Here is a 6,097-nt window from a genome sequence, read left to right on the forward strand (position 1 = left end):
CACACAGATGGAGGCTGTTTGTATGTTTGATCCTCACCACGTACCTCTGGGTGGCAATGAGCTACTCTCTCTAAGAAGAGAGGGTTGCCTTTTTAAATGTGAGACAGACTTTTCTTCTGGGGCTTTCTCCTTTACGAAGACAAAGAGAACTCCTCAAGCCAACCTATCAATTAGACACTTACTTTTAAAGCAAAAACTACCTTCAAGTCCATGCCCACACACAGCGACCTTCGTGAGGTCTTCCAGGCTGCGAAACTGCAGGAGAAGACAGCCTCATCTTTGAGACGGCACACCTCTTTCCAGCTTTGTGTTTTCATTTGAAGATTATTTTCTTCTTTTTTTTCTTTGCAATGAACATTTATTAATTTCTTTATTTACAATGCAATTGGTGGCTTTATTCCTCCATCTTTAGGGATACATGACATCAACAGTCAGAGGAAAAGTCTACTGTGAAATCAAATTCATTCTGCCCCAGCCACAGCTCTGGAAGCTCACTGATCTGGTCCAGGCCCTGCTCCACCACCAGCGACATTAGCACCTCCTCATCCACCGGGTCTGAATCGATGATAGCAGGGCTTTGGGCAACAACAGAAGGAGAGTGTGACTCCGCCCCTCCCATGGAAGCCCCCAAATCCCAGTTTGGCAGGGACTCTGCTTCCTCCAGTTGACCTGGAGTGGGGGTATCTATCCCTTGATACTGGCTATTAAGCTTCTGCAGCTGCATACTGGCCAGCAGGTGTGGGGCAGAGTGCAGGTTGAAGGATGGGGGTTTTTTGGGAGGAGAGGTGGTCAGAGAGCTTATTGGAGATGGAGATCCTGAGTAGCTAGTGGGAGCCTCACTGGCCTTGGTTCCATTTGAGGCTGCCCCAGGTTAGTGCAGAGTGGCCACTGCTTTGTGGTCTTTCACTCCCAGGTTAGGGTAAGCCACAGAGCTCATCTCTTGGTTGGCATCCTCCTTCACAGGTGCGGTGACACCATTGACATCAAGTGCAGGCCTTGACATAGTTGGCATTTCAGAATCTTGGCAGAAATTGGATGAACTGGTGGGTGGTAACGCAGCCCGCTGGAGCGGTTGGGCAAGGTCAACAGCGGTGGGAAGTGGCGGGTCCACGATGACGCCTTCGGTCTCCAAGTTCCGCGCACAAACTCCGCTAGGCAAGGACTGGGCTCGATTATTTTCTTTAAAGAGTATTTTACCAGCTTTAAAGGGAAACATTGAGCAGGAATCATCCGTAGGCTATCACTAAACTCACCCCTGAGTGACCCGGTGCTGCAGGAATAGAAAGGCTGGCTTTTGGAGCCCTATAATACTGAGTTTCTCAGAGTCTAGGAGGCTGGAAGCAGGGCCTTTGGGAGCCAGCTCAAAGGGGCATTTCTTTTCCCCTGGCAGCTGTGGAGGAAGGTCCCTGATTGGAGATTGTGCTCCAAGAAGACCTTCGTATGGCTTGCCCTTTCTCTGTGTTTGTTAAATCACCTGTTTAATCTCTGTTATATTTCAAAAGAGAAGGATTTAAAACACACCCTACACTAATCCTGCCGCATTAATATAACAAAACTCATTCCCAAATTGGATTGTAACCTCGGATATTAGGGTTAGGATTGACCACTTTGTTTGGAGAGACAATTCAATCCATAACAACAATCCTTCACTGCCCAAATTCAGGTTTGCTCGATTTTCCTCCTCACTGGATGGAAACTTGAAAGCAGTATCAGAAGGCCCTGTGGTCATTTTAAGCAATAAAACTTCAACCCCAACTCACTCCCATTGAGTGGATTCTTACAGCAATCCTACAGGACAGAGTTGGAATCGCCCTGGGGGCTTCTGAACCTCAAACCTCTATGGAAGAAGCGCCTCTTTCTCCAACAATGAGATACAGTCTCAGACTCACAGGGGACAGTGCTACCCTGTCCTATAGGGTCTCTCTGAATCAACATCTGCTCCATGGCAGTGAATTTGGTTTGATCTTTTTTTATTTAAAGAGTTACAGTCTCGAAAGCCCACAGGGACAGTTCTACCCTGTCCAATAAGGTTGCTGCGAGTCGACTTTGTGGCAGTGAGTTTGCAGTTTGGGGCACATCCCTGGGCCAGGGCTGCTGTCTGGTAGTGGGGGGTGGTCCTTCCCTCATCCTTCCTCTGGTCCTCCACTATCCAGAATCTCCTTGATTAGAGGGTAGGTATAAAGAGAGAGAAAGGGAAATGAAGAATTCCTACTTACCTGGTGTCAGCCAAATTTGGCTTTCTGGGCCTGAACTCTGTTTAGAGCTGCCTCAGGTAAATATTTAGGTGCTGGTTGCAAGGTCCATGGTTCAAACCACCATTCCAGAGGAAAATGAGGTTATCTGCTCCCATAAAGATTTATACGTCTTTGAAAACTATGCAGAGAAGGTCGCTATGAATCAGAACCAACCTCATGGCAGTGGAGTTTGGGGTTTGGGGTTCCTTTTCTCTGTGGTACTTTGTGGGTTTATCAGAGCATCTTTGCATGGGTCCCTTTATAAGCCTGCTGGGGGACTTCCGTGCCTCTCCTGCTGCCCTCCACCACACCTGGTTCAGTTGAAGCTTCATCAGATGCTTTGGGGTGGGAAGCCCCCTTCTCTTGACAGGAGCTTTCAGGCAGGACATACTTTTAAAATCTACCTGAGACCCAAGTTAGGAATGTGGATCCCCTGTAGTGCCTGAGACCCAGTCACTTGGAGAGGAAGACAGTTAATTCCTAATACCAGGCAATACTTTCTCTCCTCCAGACTCCTCCAAGATGCAGCCTCTTGCCTTTGGATCTCTTAGTGGGCCAATGGGCGGGCCCACATAACTTCCCAGAACTCTCCCAGGGAGCCTGTGAGGTGTCTTTTATTATATGCAGGCTCAGAAGGTTGTTCACACCACAGAAGAGAGGGCACAGCACTTACCGACCAAATCAGTTCTCTCCACAAAATCCATCTTTTCAAAATCCTCCCTCCACCCACTTACACTCTCAAAACGCGTCCGGAGTGTTGAGAGCTGCCTCTGGAGTGTTTCATGTTCATCACACCTTCCTCTCGCATGCCCCACGCATGCCCCACCGACTGCATCCTGAGGCCTCTGTGGAACTCCTGATGTAACATCTATTCCTCAATTGAAATGCTTTCTCGTAGAATAAGACTATAGCTTCTTTTGTTTAAAAATGTGCTTGTGTTTTTGGAGGGCTTGGGTTGGGTTAGGGTTGTGGTTGTTTAGTGTGTTAAGTATGGAACCAAACATTTGCAGTTTCAATGGTCTTCACATGTATAATTCATAACCTCAATCAGGCCTAGCATGTCATCACCATTTACCCATTTCTGAATTCCTCCCTCACACTTAACAGAAGCTCAGCATTCAGACCATTGTTTCTTTCTTTCTTTCTTTGTTTCTCCTCCCCAGCCTCCCATCCACCCAGCACATTGTCAGAATCAGCCTTTCAGACTGAAGTCTGGGCGTCACTCAATGTTTTAAAATGTCTTCTTGGAAGAGAGAGGGAATGGACAAGTTACATCAAATTCAAATTTGAGAAACCTTATCCTAAGAGATTTTGTGCTAAGGAAAGCAATCACAGTTTGGAAACATACAACTGAATCCTTGAAGGTGACCCTTCAAGGTCATACTGTTTCTAAGTAGCTTCCGTCTAACTTATTCTGAATGTCTCTTCAAGGTCTTCTGGAAAGGATTCCAGAGACCTGCGGAAGGGGGTCTTCTGTCCTATCTCCTGCCCATCCCCTCCCTCACCCCCTCTCCTTTCCATCCTGCCTGAGTTCTCATCGAGCCTTCCAGATGATGGGTTCCCCTCCCGGCTGCCCACCCTCAGGGCCAGGAGGCCCAGCCTTTGTGCACCCGGGTCTGTAAAATCATTTCTGAGCATGTCAAATGTGCATGATACACAATGTATACAATATACGGATGCTGCTTCATTCACACTTGCCGTCACTTCTGCCCTGGTGGATCATATGTTGTTGGGTGCCATCGAGTGGCACCTGATGCCCAACAAGAGAGAGCACTGCCCCATCCTGTGCCAGCCTCACAATAGCTCCTGTGCCCGCGTCACTACTGTGGTGGCTGTGTGTGGTGGTGTTGCTGGAAGCCATGCCCCTGGTATTTCAAATGCCAGCAGGGTCACCCACAGGGCACAGGTTTCAGCAGAGCTTCCAGACGAAGAATGGACAGCGAAAAAGGACTCAGCTCCTCAGTCTGGGGGAAGTCACTGCTAAAAACCTTACGCATAGCTTAGACCTATCATGTACATTAAAATAATACATTTTAAACAATGATGGTGAAACCATTTAAAAATGTGGCTACACAAAGGAGCAAAACCCATTTGCACACCAGCCCACGGCTAATTGCCATCAGACAGAGGTCGGACAGGCCTCCACCCTCCATCTTCCTTTACCTGATGGGTCAGGTACTGGTTGGAGGACATTAGGATGGACGGCCTGCCCCTATCAGACCAATAACTCCAGGGGCCAGCAAGCCATCTGCCTGTCGCCAAATGGAACGATCAAAGGCCAGCCTGCCTTGGAATTTTTATGGACAGAGACCCATTTAGAGCCACGGAAGCTGAGAACCCTTTCCCCTCTTTACTTGCCCACCTGCAGTTTCTATTAACGCCCTTGATTGTTTTAGCCTCCCCCACCCCCCACCCCCACCAGCTTAAAACTTGCTCTCCACCCCAGATCAGCAAGACTTCTCAGATCCTTGAGTCTGTGAATCCCTCCTGGGAAGTGCAGAATGAACTTCCCCTTTTCTCTCTGGCCTGGCTTGGGTTAATCTTGGCTGCGAACTTAATATTACCCTAGTTCTGTGTCTGTCCAAGGGACGCCTGCCTCAGCATGGTTTCCATTTCAGAAGGCCCAGGAGCCAGGCTTTGCAAGAAGTGCCACTCTTCTGGAACACAGAGCTCGCACCGACCTGCCCAGCCCAGCCAGGGGCCCTGGTTCACTGGGAAGCAGCACCTGCCCCTGCCTGCCAGGCCTCTCTCTTCACTTTCTGAAACCTGGCCTGATCTCAGGAGGCCCCTGGAGGGCAGGGGTGGGGGCAGAACTTCTTCTAGGCCTGTGGAGACTGACCCCTGCCCAGAGCTGCCCCCTTTTCAGAACTCGGGGAACCCTGGCTGAATTCCCCTGTGTGCTGGGCGGCAGGTTCCTGGTCCCTCTCCCTGAAGGCTCCAAGTCCCCTGGAGGCAAGACAGCCCGCTCTTCCCTGTTGTGGAGAGTCACTAGGAGTTGGAATCAACTTGGCAGTTGAGTTTGGTTTGTTTTTGAATTTTGGTTTAGATAGAAGTATCTCCAGAGCCGGATATTACTCTTTAAAAAAAATTGTAGTTGACAGAGCAGAGCATCCGTCTAATAGCTGGTCATTCTTACACATTTGTTTATGGTCATTCCTACACATTTTGTTTTCTCCCGTGGTTTGCCAGCTGCTCAATGTAGCTTCACTCTCCCCACTTCCTCCCGCCCTTCTTGTTTGCTCTCAGCCTCCTCTCCTGACCCTTCAGGACTTCTGCTTGGTAAATTCTGCCCTTGTGGTCTCACGTGGTAGATTAGACTCAGGAGCGCACACCTCACTTATTATTGCTTGTCTCTTGTTTGGCTGAAAATTGAACCACAGGGTGAGTTCCGTTCAGGACCTAAAGGTGACTAAGGGCCAGTGTCTTAGAGTCCTGCCAGTCTCTATTTGACCAGTAAGCCTGTTTTTTTTTTAGGATTTTGCGTTTTGTACCACATTTTCCTTTCACTCCATCTAGCACCTTTTTAGGTGTCCCATTTTGGAACAGTTGGTAGTAGAAGCTGGGCACTATCTAGGTCTTCCGGTCTCAGAGTTGTGGAGACTGATGGTCTGTTAGTCCATTGGATTTATTGTTTCCTTGTGTCTTTGGACAGACAGAGCCAGTAGCTGCGTCTTAGAAGGACGCTCAGGATGATTTGCTATCCCAGTTGCAGAGCCGGATGCATTTCCTAGCACACAGTATTCGGTACATGTTTGAATGAGTGTTCGGTGCAGCCGTTCATTTACTGTTCAATCAATCAATCAATCCCCGAGAAGTAGTCTTGATTTTCACCTAGGGCAACACAGAACTAAAGGCCACACCAT

General features: G+C 48.6%; 1 pseudogene; it reads right to left on the reverse strand.

Moving 5' to 3' along the window:
* Window positions 1–362: 362 nt before the first annotated feature.
* On the reverse strand, window positions 363–1,051 carry LOC142461709 (cbp/p300-interacting transactivator 1 pseudogene; annotated as a pseudogene).
* Between the last annotated feature and the right edge of the window lie 5,046 nt (window positions 1,052–6,097).

This window comes from Tenrec ecaudatus, chromosome 11 (genome assembly GCF_050624435.1).
Source record: "Tenrec ecaudatus isolate mTenEca1 chromosome 11, mTenEca1.hap1, whole genome shotgun sequence".
Taxonomy (NCBI): Eukaryota; Metazoa; Chordata; class Mammalia; order Afrosoricida; family Tenrecidae; genus Tenrec; species Tenrec ecaudatus.